We start from the raw sequence: 20,630 nt of genomic DNA, 5'->3' as shown, positions 1-20,630 counted from the left end.
CCCAGTTTGGACCATCTGGGAACTCTTTTAGGCGTCTCCTTATAGCAGCCCCTACATTGGGCTGGTGGGTTTGTTCAAACCCGCACTGCCCACAGTCTGCCCACATAGGGCCACCAGGTGCATGTGTGCTGGGTTGTTAGGGTAAATTTCATACAAACATTAGCACATTTTTCTTTGTACAGAGAACCACATACACATGGAATAAGTGAACAAGTAATGTGGTAGACAAGAAGACTTTAGGGACTTTGAAAACTCCACTTGATGTTATTTTGGTAGAATTAAATGGATAGGACTGGTGAGCTTTTTGGGATGAATGGCCTGCTCACATCTGGACAGTTCTAATGTTCTAATGTAAGCAAGTCTGCCCTGAGTCGAGCAGACACTGTTCATGGTCACTTGAAACTGCAGGGATACATTACAAGTCACAGAATCTATATATATAATTCACTAAGGCAAGACAACCATGGAAAGCGATTCACTAAGCTGCCGACAAGTGAGACACCTATGGCGCACGCAGGAAGGAGCCACGCCCACCAACTCCAAGACCATTGGATACGACGACAACTCGCAGGGCCACGCCCACCAACTCGGATGCGACGACACAGAAAAAATGGCGTCATTTATATTCGTCTGTCGTAGAGGCCACATGCAGTGCAGGTCAGGTTAATGTCATGTGCATTGACTGTTCATAGAGGCATGTTTCTCGCAGAGGTGAATCGCCATATACAGCGTGTGAAACGGTTTGCGAGGGGTATCCCATGGGATCCTTAAAACAATCCTTTACAACTGAGGTTGAAGCACAATGAAGTAAGCAGTCTTTAAAAACCAACTTTTCGGTTACGACGCACGACCGCATGCACCATAGCAAACTGTTTTACACGCTACATACAGCTATTCGCTTCGCGACAAACATGCGTCTTCTTAGATGCTCCTGCAGGAACACAGAAGACGTTTTCCTGCCCACCAACGCTCCTTTTTCACCGACCGGCGTCTACCCTCGCTCTCTAGGCATTCACACTGCCTGCCCATTTGCCCGGACACAAAAACTCACCGAACACCAAGTTAGTCCCTTTTGTCTGCGGTAAGAGTCCACATGCACGTCTGAGCCAGCCGCTGTTTGTTATGCCACGGGTTCACTATTGTGTTGTATTTTGCTCTCTCCAGAGTTCCATCTTTTCATTCACTTACTGTTGTATTCTCACACCAACCTGTTTTAGACATCCGTGTCTTTCCAGAAGTGTTTAGCATTCAATAAATAATTATGCATGACATTGACCGTGTGTCTACCCAGCGCAGACAAGCATGGGTAAGCCGTTGAACCCCATTTGGGCTGCAAGCCGTGGAATTCCCACTAATTGTGACTCATACGCTCCCACTCATTACGTCCCTACTCTTTGTGCACACCCCCTCCTACCGTGGTTGGGTATCTTGGTGGATTATATATAGAAAAGCAGCCAAAACCGAGGGGTATCCCATGGGGTCCTTAAAACATTCCTTTACAACTGAGCTTAAAACACAATGAAGTAGGCAGTCTTTAAAAAAAAGAGGTTTCGGTTACGACGCATGCCTGCGTGCACCATAGCAAACTGTTTTACGCGCTACATGCAGAAATTCGCATCCGCGACAAACATACGTCTTCTTAGATACTCCTGCACTTTGTTCACACCCCCCTCCCACCTTGCTACTACCGTGATCGGGTGTCTTGGTGGATTATATATAGAAAGGCAGCCAAAACTGCACAGAGCAATGAAAAGTTCCATCTTTTCATTCTCATTCTGTTGTATCCTCAAACCCTCCCTTTTTAGACAACTGTGTCTTTCCAGAAGTGTTCAACCATCATTAAATAGTTATGCGGCGTTTGTTATGCCGCAGGTTCACTATTGTGTTGTATTTTGCTCTCTCCAGAGTTCCATCTTTTCATTCACTTACTGTTGTATTCTCACACCAACCCGTTTTAGACAACCGTGTCTTTCCAGAAGTGTTTAGCATTCAATAAATAATTATGCATGACATTGAGCGTGTGTCAACCCGGCGTGGGTAAGCCGTTGAACCCCATTCGGGCTGCAAACTAAGTTCCACTAAGTGCGACTCCTACGCTCCTACTGGTTGCGTCCCAACCCTTTGTACACTCCCACCTTGCTAATACCATGGTCAGGTGTCTTGGTGGATATATATATGGATATATAGAAAAGCAGCCAGATCCGCACAGAGCAATGAAAAGTCTACGTCACTCACAGGTACATCTGGACTATGTAAAGATGGCGACTTGACGAGTTGGAGGTGGGTACATGAGCGGGCAGTGCATACTGAACGAGAAATCAGCAGACTAGCATGACGGACAGAGCTGAATGGACGTCCTTCTCTTTTCCTCCCGTTCCACACTCCGCGCCGTGCACCCCCATCCCTCCGTCTGGCAGGAGAAGGCGCGAGGACGGTGCGCCAGTTTTCAGTCACTTCAGACGATTGTGTGTTGGTTCGTTCCGTGCATTGTTACAATGTTGCTTTTCTTGCTGATTTATTACATTACCGATTTTTCAAATGTTAATTTTCTCCCTCTACTTAAAATTCATTAAAAAACTGATTATGCGGCGTATGGTATGCCGCGGGTTGGCTAGTAATACATAAACGTTTAACACCAGGCAGTAGGTCATTGTCACAGAATGGCAGAAGCAGATTCAAAGTAGTTTCCAGCATTGGACATCATTTTGGTTACTGGTTAAAGAAAAATACGACATTTGGGTACAATGACCCTAAATGCAAATTATTCCAAATTATCCATCCATCCATCCTCTTCCGCTTATCCGAGGTCGGGTCGCGGGGGTAGCAGCTTAAGCAGAGAGGCCCAGACTTCCATCTCCCAATATTCCAAATTATTTTATGTCAAATTATAAATTCTCATGCAAGATTGTTTAGTCCAAAAGGTTAATACAAAATGGCTAACATGCTTATTTTACATCAGGCATAGACTTTTCTTGTTTTTCTTTTCACTTCTCTTAAATGCCAAGTTTGTTCCGGTATGCAATTTCTATAATTTTGCCTGCTCTTTAAAAACTCTGATTAGACGATGGACCTTGAAAAAGTGCACTTGAAAGGCCTGTCTTGTCTTGTGATCTGAATCTATATAATGACTGAATTTTCAGTAACACATAAGACCTCTGCATGAACATCATTCTATTGGAAATCCAAATTGCCATTAAAGTCAAAGTGCATTCTGTAGTTTTCTGCTTGATATCATCTTTTAACTTAATCTAATATTTTTTGTCAAATAATATATTCCTATTTTTAATCCTAATTCCAAAATAGTAGGAACAGTATGGGAAATGCCAATAAAAACAAAAAGTAGTGATATGTAAATTCGTCATTCACCATTTACCATATTGGAAAAACTACACCACATTATTTAATGTTTTACTTTGTGAATGTAATCATCTCTTATAGAACAGAAGCCCCTCATTCAGTCCCATCACTTACAGCATTCATTCCACCTTTCTGCTCCCACACAGTGCATCACAAGCTGCCTGCATGTCACAATATATTAACAAAACATAACAGAATTTAAAAAGAAGATTACAATACAGAAGAACATTAATACAGAATAAAATTACTATCAGTGGTTCCCATTTTGTCAGCATAATACCTTATATTGTTCACTGTTGTTCTTCCTACTCCATAAAATGAAGCAATACTTTTCCTATTTCATAAATGTTGAATAATTTTCAATTTTTTGTGACAACTCCAACCCCACGCATACATTTATTGGCCATAACAATGTATAGCAGGTTAATTTAATTTAATATATATATATATATATATATATATATATATATATATATATATATATATATATATATATATTTTAGTATCAGTATACTGCTGCTGGATTATGTGAATTTCCCCTTGGGATTAATAAAGTATCTATCTATCTATCTATCTATCTATCTATCTATTATATAGTGCCTTTCCATTCTATCTATCTATCTATTTAATTATTAAGCTATAAATAAAGCTACAAAATGAAATTAAAACTGAAGACACATAATTTGGAAATTTTGAATAATTTGGAAATTGTAGAGGGAGAATAGCTGCTCAGATTAAATAAAATGAAATCAAACAAATCAGCAGGACCAGATAATATTTATCCTCGAGTTCTTAAGGGGGCTAGCGAGTACAGATATAAACCCTTGACACATATTTTAAGGAAGTCACTGCGCACTGGAGAGATTCCAAAGGACTGGAAAATGGCAAATATCATCACGTTATATAAAAAGGGTGACAGGGCAGATCCAAGCAACTATAGGCCAGTAAGCTTAACATGTATCACAGAAAACTTAATGGAAGGAATTATTAAGGATATTATTAAGTCAGCATGGGTTCAGAAGAGGGAGGTCGTGTTTCACTAACATGCTGGAATTCGATGAGGAGGCAACAAAAGGATACGACCAGAGTGGAGCTTATGATATTATTTATCTGGACTTTCAGAAAGCATTTGATAAGGTGCCACATGAGAGGTTGGGCATCAAACTACAAGAAGTGGGAGTTCAGGGTGATGTTTTTAGGTGGGTGCAGAATTGGCTCAGACACAGGAAGCAGAGAGTGATGGTGCGAGGAACCTCATCAGAATTGGGTGATGTTAAGAGTGGTGACCAACAGGGATCAGTGCTGGGGCCGCTGCTATTTTTAATATATATAAATGATTTAGATAGGAATATAAGTAACAAGCTGGTTAAGTTTGCAGATGATACCAAGATAGGTGGATTAGCAGATAATTTGGAATCTGTTATATCATCTCAGAAGGACTTGGATAGCATACAGAATTGGACAGATTTTTATCAGATGAAATTTAATGTCAGTAGATGTAAAGAATTACACATAGGAAGTAAAAATATTAGGTTTGAATACACAATGGGCGGCCAGAAAATCAAGAGTACACCTCATGAGAAGGATTTAGGAGTCATAGTGGACTCTAAGCTATCGACTTCCCAACAGTATTCAGAAGCCATTAAGAAGGCTAACAGAATGTCAGGTTATATAGCGCCTTGATGTGTGCAGTACAAGTCACAGGAGGTTCTGCTCAAGTCTTTATAACACACTGGTGAGGCCTCATCTGGAGTACTGGGTGCAGTTTTGGTCACCAGGGTACAAAAGAGGACGTAGCAGCACTAGAGAAGGTCCAGAGAAGAGCGACTAGGCTGATTCAGGGCTACAGGGGATGAGTTATGAGGAAAGATTAAAAGAGCTGAGCCTTTACAGTTCAAGCAAAAGAAGATGAAGAGGAGACCTGACTGAAGTGTTTAAAGTTATGAAGGGAATTAGTACAGTGGATTGAGACTGTTATTTTAAAATGAGTTCATCAAGCACACGGGGACACAGTTGGAAACTTGTTAAGGGGAAATTTCACACAAACATTAGGAAGTTTTTCATTGCACAAAGAATGACAGATACGGGAATAAGCTACCAAGTAGTGTGGTAGAGAGTAAGACTTTAGTGACTTTCAAAACTCAACTTGATGTTTTTATGAAAGAAATAGGTGGATAGGACTGGCGAGCTTTGTTGGGCTGTTCTCGTCTAACGTGTTCTAACGTTCTAATAACTGATACTGTGATTTCAAAATGCGGTGTTACACGTGGTGCTGGGGAAGAACACTAAGTGCTAGCACCTTATTTAAAATTGTCTGTAAGTAGGGCATGACTTGAAAGAAACTCATGTTAAAAGTCCTCACGAGATGTCAAAGTGTCTTTCCAAGAAAATCACGTCTCGTCCCAAGATTTCCTTTTATAATAGAAAGATATCTTTCCAGAAGGATTCTCTTTATCAGTTGGCCTTGTTTATGATTTATACAATACAATACAATACAATTTATTTTTGTATAGCCCAAAATTGCACAAGGAGTGCCACACTAGGCTTTTAGAGGCCCTGCCTTTTGACAGCCCTCCAGCCCTGACTGTCTAAGAAGACGAGGAAAAACTCCCCAAAAAAACCCTAGTAGGGAAAAAGATGGAAGAAACCTTGGGAAAGGCAGTTCAAAGAGAGACCCCTCCCCAGGTAGTTGGGCATGCAGTGGGTGTCAAAAAGTAGGGGAAAAATACAATACAATACACAGAACAGAACACAAGTAATCCTCAATACAACATAATACTGCAATAGAAATATTACAAGTACAGCGCAGAATTCAACAGTAAATGATATCCCATAATAAGTTTTGGATTTGTTTATGATCAATCCAGATCGGTCTGGTCACTGTAGCATCCAAACTCATCTTGTGTCGATTTGCTAGCTGATTTGCAAAGAGCACTTTTTTCTTACATCTCAGCGCATCGCGGCCACTTCACAAAATGTTCAATTCAAATTGTGTGCAGGCCCACCGCAGGCACTTGGAAAGCCCATCTTAGAGGTTTAACTTGTTCGAATTCCTTTCTGTACTTTGTATTATTTGCATGGATATTACTGCTTTGGTCTCTCATGACTCATTGAGCAAGTTATTGGGTATGATGCACAAATTGTTTTCTAATGAAATGTGCACTATTAAAATTTTCATCAGCTCGAGGAAATGGCTAAACAAGATGACAATGCCGGCGTCTAAATCATTAAAAGCGTGTCTAAAGGTTTGTTTTATACTTTTCAAATTGTTTAGCTGTGCCAGTTCAGTGAGCAAAAAGGAAAGAAGGAGAAGAAAATAAAAACCACAAAGCTCATACTGGGTTTGTGCCCACGCTCCACAGGTGGCATGTCTGCAAAGGTAATGTGAGACCGCGTTTCCAATCCCTCGGGCTATTTCTCTGGTCATTTTGTTGATAATCTCATACTTGTTAAATTATGTGTTTAATTAAAATTGAAATCTTGACTTTGGTAATGTCTTTTACATATGCTTCCCTTTCAGTCATTGAGTGAGATAAAGATCTGCACGGCCAGAACAGTGAGTTACACCACGGGGGTCCTTGAAAAGAGAACCTATGTGAAATGTGTAATGCTGAATGAGATTAAGATGGCGAACGTAGTCATATCTGACTAAATACATGTGCTAAATGAGGTCTCCATTGCACTTTTCTGTACGAATCTCATAATTCTTAATAAGGAATTCATTCCATACCTTTCTGTTATAGTGGAAACAGTGACTTGAGTTAATAAATGATGATGGAGAGGACATCTGCTACCACTGACAAAATAATATAGCATTTAAACAAACAGCACATTCATTTGTACATTTCGGTAATAGATGGAGGGTCTGGTGGGGGCTCTCGAGAGACTGAGTGAGGAGTCTGAGTGTCCTGATAAAAACCAAAGAGTCAGGCCTTTAATGACCTCTTGGGCACGGCCATCAGCAGTGTGTCTGTCTACAGAGAGAGTGTTGACCATGTTGAGAGGTTTACTTACCTCGGCAGTGACATTCATGTCTCTGGTGACTCTTCCTATGAAGTCAGTAGATGGATTGGGAGAGCATTAGGGGGTCATGAAAAGGGGTGTGTGGTGCCCCCGATATCTCTGTAAAAGGATGAAGGTCCAAGTCTTTAGAGTCCTGGTGCTTTCTGTTTTGCTATATGGTTGTGAGACATGGACTCTATCCAGTGACCTGAGAGGAAGACTGGACTCCTTTGGTACTGTATCTCTTTGGAGAATCCTTGGGTACTGTTGGTTTGACTTTGTGTTGCTCATAGCGTCCCAGATGAGGCACATTACCAGCATGGTGAGGGAGCATCAGTTACAGCACTACAGCCATGTGGCACGATTCCCTGAGGGTGATCCCATTCTCATTGTTGAGGACATGAGTGGCTGGACCAGGCCAATGGGATGCCAACATGTGGCAGATAGAGGGTCATTTTTTGAGGGTTGGACTGAACCGCATTTCTGTCTGACTGGCTGCCAACCTGGATCCCAAGCTGTTTCATCATGTGGTGGGTGCGGCAATACACTGTACCGCTACATCCTCCCCAACCTGACCTGACCTGTAATAGCAAGGTGATGTGGCACGCTGCAGTGAGCTGGACATCCATTCCTGGGATGCGACCTCAAGTAGCCCCATGACGCATTATTAAAAACCAGTCCAAGAACTGCGTCCTGGATTTCCCTGTTGTGAATTCAGAATGCTAATTTTTTTAGAGAAAGCATCTCCAGAGATTGTTGTGAGGAGCAAGAAGACCACAAGATATCACGACTAACAGAGATAGGCAAAGGTCAGAGTCGAAAGCAAAACATGAGGGCAGCTGAAAGAAAAGTCAGGAGCAGAAGGAAGATGAAAACTGAAACGAAACCTAGCGCTAGATTTACTTAATAAAAGTACCTATTCCAGAATGGTTTTGGGTAGAAGTTATCCACCAAGGCATACAGCTATGCTGAAGAGCCACCGTAATTATTGAGGAAATTCCTCACGCAGCATTAGAACATTAGAAAAGTTTGGATGAGAACAGGCCATTCAGCACAACAAAGCTCACCAGGTCATCCACTTAATTCTTCCAAAATAACATCAAAGTCCTCCTGTCTACCACACTACCTGGTCACTTATTGCATGTGTCTGTGATTCTGTATGTGAAGAAAAACTTCCTAATGTTTGTGCAAAATTTTGCCTTAAGAAGTTGTGTTCTTGATGAACTCATTTTAAAGTCACCGTCTCGATCCACTGGACTAATTCCCTTCATTTTAAATGCCTCCTCTTCATCTCTTGTTGCTTAAATTGAAAAAGCTCAGAACCTCCTTTAAACTCATCCTCTGCAGTCCTCAGATCAACCTAGTTACTCTTCTTTTGATTTTTCTTTTCTTCCACTGCTATGTCCTTTTTATAGCCTGGAGACCAAAAGTGCCCACAGTACTCCAGATAAGACAGGGAGGACCCCAGTGGCTGCAGGTTTTTTTTAATTCATTTTAATTTTGAAGACTCTGACCCCTTAATTGTTTCTTTTACCTTAATTAGGTGCCAAACAATAATGAGATACAAAATGAGCCAAAAAATATGACCAGTAGACTGTGTCCATCATACAATATCTGAAAATAAAGAAAGATGAAAGTCTCAGGAATGTTGATCTGCTCAGATCCACAAAACATTCTAACGGTGCTCTTAGAAAAGAGAAAATCCACAATTTCAGAAACGTCTGCCATTGCATAATGAGAGCAGCAACAAGCCATGGAATTAAAGACAAGACTCAGCGCCTAATGAAGCAACTCCTTGGAGTGAAATTGGTTGGAGTTTGAGGCCCTGACTTAGTTGGTCTTCTGTTGGCTCCCTCACTTCATATTTCATGTCTATTTGGGTGGTGTTTAAGGAAAGAAATGAAGCAATTCAGAGCAACAAATCCTGAAAAAAGGACAATTAAAATGAAAGGAAAAGGAGTTAATTAGCAGCAAAAACAGGTCACCAATTAAGAAAAAGGGTTAGAATGTCTGAGACCACTGACTTACATCATACAAAGTTGGCTCACATACTTCACATTTAATTTCTGTTTGGGTGACGTTTAATGAAAGAAATGAAGCAATTCAGATAAACAAATATTAAAAAAAGTAATTTATAAGTAATTCATAAGAAGTTAATAAGCACCAAACACAGGTCACTAATTAAGAAAAGGGTTAGAATGAAAACCTGCAGCCACTGTGGCCCTCCAGGACTAGAGTTGGGGAGCCCTGAGATACTGTAAGACCTCACCGATGTGTTAAATAGCCTAAACATAACCTCCCTTAACTTATACTTCACACATCAGGGTCAACCTGTTAGTCTTCTTCATCACTTTTGTCCACTGTCTTGAGTAGCTAGTTAGCACATCATTAGAGTCCTGGGGCCTCATGTATAAACGGTGCGTACGCACAAAAATTTTGCGTAAGCCTATTTCCACACTCACATCGCGATGTTTAAAACCTAAATTTGTAGTAAAGCTATGCACATTTTCATGGTAGCTCAATCCCTGGTGTACGCAAGTTCTGCGCTCCGTTTTTGCAAACTGGTGGCACCCAGCATCAAAGCAGTGCTTTTGTTCAATTGTGTTTCCTTTCTTTTTTAGATCCACCTACCTGAAGCGGCTTTATCATATATGCTGAAATTAACTGCATATTGTTTATTAGTTTAAGGCCGGGTTGTCAAACTCCAGGCCTGGAGGGCCGAAGTGGCTGCAGGCTTTTATTACAACCTTTTTCCTAATCAGTGACCAATTTTCACTGCTAATTAACTCCTTTGCCCTTCATTTTAAGAGCCTTGTTTTTAAGGATTCAGTCCTCTGAATTGATTCCTTTCTTCATTAAATGGCATCCAAACAGAAATGAGATGTGAAACGAGACAACAGATGATCAGATAAATTGGGGCTTCAAACTCCAACCAATTTCACTCCAACTCCAACTCAACTCAAAGAGGCATAATTCTGGGAGGGACTGGGGTAGGGCAGCAGGCACGTGCACGTGCGTTACTTTTCATGCTGACCGGGATTTATGGAGCAGAAGAACATAGAAGTTGGCAAACGCACAGATTTATACATCTGGATTTTTTTGTGCGTAAGTACATTTCCGCTTTTGTCCGTATGCCATGTTACAGTGTGTATTCTACGCATGGCGTTATGTATGAGGCCCCTGGAGACTTTGGCCAAATAGCTTTTCACCATTCCACAGCTGAATCAGTGTTTGGTCGAACAATCCGACGAAAGGACCCTTCTACCCAATGATTCCAGGGTTCCTTTATCGGAAGTGAGTTTCCCATAGGTGGTCAAACAATGTGGCAGTGGAACAGTGGTAGCAAGTGCCATGTGAGGATAATAGGAAGAGAAATATAATAGAGGAGGGTTAGTAATGGTTTGTAAATATCATAGTATGAGGAACAAAGCATTAAGAGTTAACAAAAACCGTATAAACTAAAAGATGCCAAAGAAAACATGCCAAGGGCATTCAAAGGATAAACATAATGTAGCCAAGACAGAAATACACAAGCATTAAGATCAGAGTGTGTCTTGTGTTTATACTCAAAGGCAAGGAGAAAAAGAGATGATTATGGCTAATTATAAACTGTAAATTACATAATAAGCAAGGCATTGAATTTTGCACACAATTGAACGTCCAGAACACAAACAATAACAAACATGATCTGAAGATCTTAAAAAAAAAGCTGAAAAAGACTGCAAAATCAGGCACTGAAAGGAAAGTACAGGAATCAAGGAAGATTATAGATTGATTGACCCCCTTAAGACCAAATTTCAGAGGACCAAAAAAGTTTTATGATGAAAACAAAACCAGCAGGTTATGAACAAAATGTACTGATGCCAATGAGGTGGATAAATTAGTTCCAGATCATATGTTCTGCCCTCTGAAATAGCAAAATTTTAAAATGTTATGGAAGGACATTAAGGTAAGAGAAAATTGTTTTCAGTTTAACGTAACACACCTTTTAATTCCTCCCAGGGAATGCTTGGCACAAGAGCCTGTCCTGGGAGCATTTAGCATTAGGCAGGAAACCGCCGAGGATGAAGCACCAGTCCGTTACAGGGCACTAATGCACATGCCCTCACATGGGGCCAATTTGGAAATGCAAATTAAGTTAACCGGCACGTTTTTGGAAACGTGGAAATACATAGCCCCCTAAGGAAAACTCAGAATCTCCTAGGGAAAAGTAGGGTGAAATGACACCTTTTATTGGCTAACTAAATAGATGACAAATGCAAGCTTTCGAGGTAACTAAGGCCCCTTCATCAGGCAGGTGTAACAAAGAAACTGAAAAATACTCTCGCTTTTATTGGGACAACAGAGTGATTTTTTTTCTTTCATCTTAACAACCTTTTTTTTCAAATGTTATCAAAATTAATAAACCTTAGATGAATTAACCCTGAAAAAAGAGAACAATGAACTAATAAAATGTACAGATAAGATAACCATCACTAGTGAAAGTCCTGTAAGGTGTTTTTGAAGTGCATTGTCTGTAAGATCGGCCTCTGATGTAGTCAGCTGGTCAATCCGTCTTTTAGTCCACATATCTGGTCATAAAACTCTTTTCTCTATTCAGACCATTTTGTAGAGTACAGTACACCCCCAAAATTCGCAGGGGTTATGTTCCTAGAGCACCCACGAATTGTGAAAGACTTTTGGATGTGGTTAAAAAATGCTTTTTATATGCCTATTTTTATAGTTTAAACCCTAGATACAGTATGCCCCCAAAGCACTTTAATTTCATTGCAAACTCAGCTTAATACATTAATACATTACCTAAATCCTTTTATATAAAAGCGGTCGGGATTGTCCTTCCGTCCCGTGAGTGCTACGCAGGCGCGGAGTTTCACACGCCCGTCCATTTTGCAATGCACGATGGGATTTGTAGTTTCGTTTTTCCAGGTAAAAGATGATTTTCTACTCCAGACTGTGCAATATCTTCTTCTTCTTTCTTACTATATAAAAGCGGTCGGGATTGTCCTTCCGTCCCGTGAGTGGAAAGCGTAGCGGTTTTCCGCTTATCACAGACTTACTACTTGCAGCTTGCGTCTGAGCGACATGATGTGAGCAGAGTTCTGGTGCTCCCATCGTTCCCTTGCTTTTGTGCGCGATGCGCTGGAAAAATAGACAAAATTATGTCTCTGGAAATAATTAATGTTGATGGAGTACAAATGCCTCACCGCGTAGTAAATATCAGGGGGGTTCAAAAGGGCGACCTCAATATAGAAAAAAAGTTTAAATTTCATCACAAAAATAACAGAAACTACGAGTATTAAAGTAATACCACTCAAATGTAATATAACCAAATTAATGAGTTTGTATAAAATATCAAATTGATCTACATACTGAATTGCCTTAAGAAGTGGTCAACTTAAAAGGCGGGTCAGCCTAGTACATTACCTAAAAACAGAATGTAAAGGTAAACCTGTATATTGATGCAAACGTGTTTTCTTTAGTATGCGCTGTCGTTTTCTTTGTTATAAGTAGAGTAAATACATAATAATTTAATTTAATTAAAATATAGTAAAATGTACGGGTACTCACCAATGATGAATAATATTAATGATGATGATGATGAAGTAGCTGTGCAGTATGATGCAGAGGATTTAAAACTCCTCGGGTGGCGCCTCTTCTTCAGGCGCTTCGGGTGGATTCGTATCTTTGGATGGGTCTTCTTCTGGTGGGGTTTCATGCCGGCTTTTCTTTATAGGTTTCAGGACCATTGTGATGGGAAGTTGCTACATTGTCTCCTGTAGCGAACTGCTGGTACAATTTCAGTGCTTTCTCACGGATAATGTTACCGTCCAAGGGGATGTTCTTCCTGCAGTCGGTGATCCACAAGGCCAAGGCAGATTCCATCCTTACAATATTTTTATTCCTTACGGTCGTTACCTTTTTGGCACTATCACAGAAACTTACAGATACGGTACTCCAGATCGCTGCTTTGTTCTTCTTTATGTAGCATGCGGCGCTTTCATTAATGCCATAGTGGCGCACTACTACAGCATAACTTTTTAGTTCCCAGAGCAAATCCAGTAGTTCAACCTTCTCCTGGAGTGTTTTAAACTTCTTGTGGCATTTAGTCCACGAACCCTGAACCGCGTCCGGGTCTGCTGTATTGAATTTAAGCATAAGTTTGTGTTCCCATTCTCTCCACTCCTATTGGGTCTTGAAATTACCCATAAGCACACAGTGACACTCAGATCCTTTATGCTCTAGCCATTACTGTTAAAGTAATCTCCAAGGGAGAAATATGGAAATAACTGGAATTGGGAAAAAAAAATTTAATACATTTTTACTTCCTGTAACTTTAGTCTCCTTCAAAGTCCTCTCCACGTGAATGGATGCACTCGTCCACTGGTGGAAACATTTTTGGAATCGCCAAAGAGAAACGTTTGTCCAAGGCCTGCAGCGATTTTTCTTTGACTTCCACCGCGGTCCTTTGCGTTGTTTTTTCTTATGCGGGAACAAGAAAAAGACGCACGGAGCAAAAATCAGGTGAGTAGAAGAAGGTGGCAAGAACTCCAAGACATACAAGTCGATTGCCACTCGTGGTCACGTCAAGCCAAGGTAGCTTTATTTATGTAGCCCATTAATAATAACAGTAAATAATAATGTAGTGAGTATAACTTTAATTTCTTTTTAAGTGACTAACAAACAAAGATTCAGTATGCACAGCAGCTCTAGTCAGGGTATGTTACACAAAAGTTGTGAGCCTTCAGCATGAATTTAAAAGTTGAGACTGAAACTCTGCCTACCACTGTTATTTTGTTAATCATGATCATAATTGAAGTGCCACTTGTGGTCACATCAACCCAAGTCAAGCTAGCTTTATTTACATAGCCCATTAATAATAACAGTAAATAATAATGTAGTGAGAGGTCAAGCAAAATGACCCCTTTTATTGGCTAACTAAAAAGATTACAATATGCAAGCTTTCGAGGCAACTCAGGCCTCTTCTTCAGGCAAGATATAAGGGGCCTGAGCTGCCTCGAAACCTTGCATATTGTAATCTTTTTAGTTAGCCAATAAAAGGGGTCATTTTGCTTGACCTCTCAACTACATTCATAATGGCTAACACGGTGCAACACCCTAGTACTACAGTAAATAATAACAAACAGACTAAATAAATATGTTAGTAAGGGTTTCCTGGCTGCATTATAACTGCCCTCTCAATAGCACAATATGTTCTACTGGGCTCATTCCCACCGTGTGCTGGATGCTGCCAACATAAGCCCCACCCCTGATGCTGAAGTGGAATAAGTAGTTTCAAGAATATCAGCGGGCAGCACGGTGGCGCAGTGGTAGCACTGCCATCTCGCAGTAAGGAGACTTGGGTAAGGTCCTCCCTACGTAGAGTTTGCATGTTCTCCCCGTGTCTACATGGGTTTCCTCCGGGTGCTCCAGTTTCCTCCTACAGTCCAAAGACACACAGGTTAGGTTCATTGGTGATCCTAAATTGTCCCTAGTGTGTGCTTGGTGTGTGGGTGTGTGCCCTGCAGTGGGCTGGCATCATGCCTGGGATTTGTTCCTACCTTGCACTCTGTGTTGGCTGGGACTGGCTCTAACAGAACCCCGTGACCCTGTGTTAGGATATAGCGGGTTGGATAATGGATGGATGGAAGAATATCAGCTTATTTACGATTATGGAGAGAGAGGTTAGGAGTAGGCGCTGATACAGTGCATTGCCGCACCCACCACATGCCAATCCAACTCAGGATCCCAGATTAGGACCCAAGTGCAGCCATGTAACAGGTGACACCTCAGCACCACATTAGTTCAGATGGAATGGAAACAACGTGAGGTTTTTTTTATGGTGGCTGAAATGCCAATTCTGCCACCAAACCCTAGGTTTTTCCCTGCAGGTTGGAGGGCCTACATGCAGATTATGGAATGCATGTATTTAAAATGGCATGCTAAAAATAAAAACATAAAATGTACAATTATTATGGGAGTGTATACAGAACAAGTCATATGCCAAAGTATTTAACAGCTAAATATGGAATAGTCTGAAAAATCAAAAAGCTTGTGTGTTTTTCAATGGTGATAATTAAAAGTAGAACCCAGCTGAACCTTTCTTACACCTGTAATGTCAAGAGCACTGCTGCAGGCAGGAGGTAAAGGCAGTGCCAGGAGAGTAATGAGCCTCAATTCTCTGCACTGTTCTCAGTGGGTGCAGTGCTTAGGTATGAAGACGCCTACTGTGAGGAAGTTGATTTTAAAATTTGGGTTGTTCACTGCTGAGTTCCTAATAACATTCCAGACTACTGATAGTAGCGTAATACACCCTAAGGGTATCACATCACATCAATCTCCTGCTCCTCATCTTGCAAAGGGAAATCAGAGTGCTATGTGTATTTCATTTTGTTCTCAGAAAATACACTTTATCCGTTCAGATTTTATAGAAGACCAATGACAAAAAGAAGAAAGGGTAGTTGAAATAGGTCAGATACTTTTCAAAAAAATAAATGGTACACTGAAAAAAATATACAATTAGACTATGGCCTATTATTGCAGGTTCAATGGGTGTTTAGGTCAGCGGGACTCAAACAGAATGATGAGAGTTGCAGTCAGAAATCCTGATTTGTGACTCAAGCAGAGCAAGAGCTCCTTTGGCTCAAATGACAACTGTTTTTGGCACACCACGCGGGGTGTGAAGCTTAGTTCATGTCCTGGGAGCACGGTGGTCATATGCTGTAAAGAGACCACTAACCAGACAAAGGAAACCAGATATGGCTCTGTGACGGCTCAGGGATGCACTCTTTGATACAAAACAATACAATTTATTTTTGTATGGCCCAAAATCACACAAGGAGAGTCACAGTGGGCTTTAACAGGCCCTGCCTCTTGATAGCCCCATAGCTTTGACTCTCTAAGAGGACAAGAAAACAAAACCCCATGGGGAAAAAAATGGAAGAAACCTTGGAAAAGGCAGTTCAAAGAGAGACCCCTTTCCAGGTAGATTGGGCGTCAAAAAAAGGGGGTCAATACAATACAATACAACGATCAGAACACAAGTAATCCTCAATACAATAGAAATATTACAAGTACAGAGCAGAATTCAACAGTAGATGATATATCACAGAATACGATTTGGATTTGTTCAGATTATTTGTTAATTGTATCCTCAAAAAAAGTCATGGGTGCTGACAAGTCTGGGAGCCCCTTAATAAATTAATACTTCACCCAAAAATTATCTAATTTTTTTTATATGATACTTTAGGACATTAGAATAATCTAGCCAAGAATGGCCCATCCTGCACTGCAAAGGCTCCATCCACAGGGCTTCTTCCTAAAACACCCACTCCCAATTCCCCCACTTTGTGAAATTTAAACCTATGCTGGGGTATCAGGGAAAGAGCAAAAGATATTGAACAAAAAAAAAAAAGAAAAAAATTATGCTAACATTGCCAATATCAATTTAGGAGATGGGAAGCACAAGGTAAGTATGTGGAGTGGTCTGCCTGCTACTATAAGAGATGCCCCTTCGGTCTCAGCTTTCAAATCCCGGCTGAAGACTCACAGCTTCAGTTTAGCACACCCTGACTAGAGCTGCTGATTAACAGTACAGACTGCATCTCTGTTGTCAGTCATTAGCACTAAAACATAAGTAACATGATAGTTAGAATTTGTTATTAACCCTCACCTGTTCTGTTCCTCTTCTTGGTACCCAAATGTGGCACTTGGTTTCACTGCCCACCTGCCAAGTTGTTTTTCCTGCCTAAGGTAAAATCGTCAGGTAGAGGGGTCCTTTCATCGGATTAGCTGGCCCAGCACTGTTTCAGCTGTGGAATGGCCAATGGGGGAGGCAGCTTGATGGCTGAGGTCTCCAGGACTCTAAACAAATCCAAATCATATTATGGGATATCATCTACCGTTAAATTTTGCTCTGTACTTGTAAAATGTTTATTTTTATACTGTATTGAGGATTTATTCTGTTATGTGTGTTCTATTGTATTGACCTCCTTCTTTTTGACGCCCAGCCTACCTGGAAAGGGGACTCTCTTTGAACTGCCTTTCCCAAGGTTTCTTCCATTTTTTCCCTACAAGGGTTTTTTTGGGGAGTTTTCAAGAGGCAGGGCCTGTCAAAGCCCATTGTGGCACTTCTTGTGTGATTTTGGACTATACAAAAATAAATTGTATTGTATTGTATTGTAAGTAATGTACTGTAATGAGTGCTGTGACAGAGGAGACAGAAACACACACACACACACACACACAGACCACCACAACTACTTGCTCCACGTATGAGAAGTAATTCTGTCTTTTTTGATATTTTTCTCCCATGTTGATTATTGCTTCACTATATGGCATAACAAACAGTAAATACAGTGTAGATAAGCATTGTGGTCTGTGAATTCACAATGTGTTAAAGCGCTGCGACTATATTCTGGTGTGGCATGTCTGCATTTCCAATTAGACAGTCATGTTAAATTTCTTTAGTTATTTGTTTAGACGTGCAGTCAAAAGGTTGGTGCTGCGCAATCTTATTTGTGCATATACTGATGTTGTTTGTCAAATTTGTAGATTCCAGTGTTTTGAGCACTGAAATCTGCATTTCCTGTAGCTCTTCATTATCTTAGCGTGAGTCCTTTTGACAGAGTGTGACACAAAGTTTACTTCAAATATATATTTTGCAGTCCATCTATCGATCCATCCATTACCCAACTTTCTATACCCTAACTACAGGGTCACGTGGGTCTGCTGGAGCCAATCCCAGCCAACACAGGGTGCAAGGCAGGAAACAAACCCCAGGCAGGGCACCAGCAATCCATCTATATATAATATATTATAATGTCTACGTGTGGAAGTGTGTGTGTCTGTCTGTCCAGCCTGGAAGTGCGAGGCTACAGCATGACGCTCAAAGAATGCGAATCTGTCACCAAAGTGACACCACCATCGCTAATAAATAATAAAAGCGAGGCGAGTACATCAGCAAAATGAAATCTCAGAGGAAAGAGAACCTCGCTTAGCGGCTAATGCACAACCGATGCGATTGATTGTTTGAAGTGCAAGAATCCACAGTTTCTAGGAGCCCGGGCTTTTTACAGCATGGGCTTACACAGCTCGCATATACATCAAGGAAAATAAGTATTAAACGCATCAACGTTTTTCTCAGTAAATATATTTCTAACGGGGCTAGTAACATCAAATTTTCACCAGATATCGGTAACAACACAAATAATCCACACATTCAAAGAGATCAAAACAAATAAGTCAAAAACTTTTATGTGTTATAAAATGGAATGACACAGGGAATAATAATTGAACACGCTAACTGAAATGTATTTAATACTTAGTAGAAAAAGTCTTTGTTGGTAATGCCAGCTTCAAAACACCTCCTGTATGGAGAAATGAATCGCATGCATTGCTCAAGTGTGATTTTGGCCTATTCTTTCACACCAAGTCTTCAAATCTTGAAGGTTCCGGGGGCCTCTCCTATTAACTCTGATCTTCAGTTCTTTCCATAGATTCTCAATTGGATTCAAGTTGGGTGATTGACTGGGCCATTCTAGCAGCTTTATTTTTGGGATCCTTGTCTTGCTGAAATGTCCTCCCTTGTGTCATCTTCAACATCCTGGTAGATGGCAGCAGATTCTTATCAAGAATGTCCCGGTACATTTTTCCATTTATCTTTCCTTCAATTATATGAAGTCTGCCAGTGGTGTTTTTGGGGTGATGTACAGTGCCATTTCTCCTCAAAACGTGGTGTGCAATGACATCCAAAAAATTCAATTTTGGTCTCATCTGACCAGACTCTATTCTCCCAGCATTTCATTGGCTTGTCCAAATGTTGTGCAGCAAACTTTAAACGAGCTTCAATGTGCTCGAAAACTGCGTGGTGAGCATGCGTAGAGGCCATGACGGTGGAGTGCATTACTTACTTACTTACTTTCGCGAGTGGTCCTTAGCTCTTGGACAACTCTTCTGATTATTCTTTTGATTCTTCTGTCAGAAATCATGTGAGGAGCACCTGGTTGTGGCCGGTTTATGGTGAAATGATGTCCTTTCCTTTTCCGGATTATGGCCCCAACGATGCACACTGGAACATTCAGAAGTTTGGAAATATGCCTGTCACCAATGCCATCAGTATGGTTGGCAACAATATGATTGTGAAGGTCTTGAGGGAGCTCTTTGCCTTCACTCATCATGAGATGCTTCTTGTGTGACACCTTGGCAATGTTAAATTTTTTATAGGCCATCAATTAAGACTATTCATTTGCACTGATAGTGGGCTATCAGGATTGCTTTCTAAATACTCACAGATTTCAGCTGCTTTCTTGGCTTTCCATGTCTTTTTGCACCTCCTATTCTTCAAGTGTTCAATAATTTGTCCCTTTGTCATTTCACTAAATTACACATAAGGTCATTAATTGACTTATTTATTTTGATTCCTTTGTATGTGTGGATTACTTGGTTTGTACCAAAATCTGGTGAAAAGTTCATGTCAATAGCCCCATTAGAAATATATTTACTGAGACAAATGTTGACGGCATTACTTATACTTATTTTACCAGCTGGATATGCAAAATGCTCTTTGGCATTTCAGCAGAATGCAAACCCTTTTCAGAAATAAAGACTGAGCACATACAGTACATTTGCTTTGTGTCTACAAGACCTAACATTTCTTGTTTTGTCGTACATTTACACGGATCATCATAGACATGGAACACACATGAAATGTATGCATTTCAAATAACAATACAGGTAAAATTCCGTTACAACGAATATCTTTACAACAACATTTTCATTACAATGAAGTATTTTTACGGTCCTGAAAGTTTCCCCATATGAAATCTTGTTACTATGAAGTACATTACCTATATTCATTACAACGAAGTGACCTTGAAATGCCTGAATGAATCATCCACAGAGCAGTTAGTTCTGTTTTGTTTCTTTCTTCGAACTTTGCTCGTACTGTTTTTTTTTGCTGTTTTTGTTTCCTGCGGTTTTCAGTGATACCTTTTGCTTATTGCTCGGTAACATTTGAAAAAATCCATTGGAATTTAACTCATTGTCACCCTGCTATAGAAACAGCAGACAAGAAAAAACGATAACAGTTCATATTAGAAAAATTTTTGCAACTCTCAATTGTGGTAAAAAGAAAAAAGATATTTTTTTTCTGAAAGAACGTGGAAAAAGAGAAGAAAAATCTCGGGTTGCAAACGTATGCAAACTGCTGCATTTGAAGATGCCGAAAAAGCTGTTTTATGTGGTTAAGTGATGCTCGTTCAAGAAACATTCCT

This window comes from Polypterus senegalus, chromosome 1, assembly GCF_016835505.1.
Source record: "Polypterus senegalus isolate Bchr_013 chromosome 1, ASM1683550v1, whole genome shotgun sequence".
NCBI lineage: Eukaryota > Metazoa > Chordata > Cladistia > Polypteriformes > Polypteridae > Polypterus > Polypterus senegalus.
The sequence above is the reverse complement of the archived record's forward strand: the minus strand, read 5'-3'. Positions refer to the sequence as shown.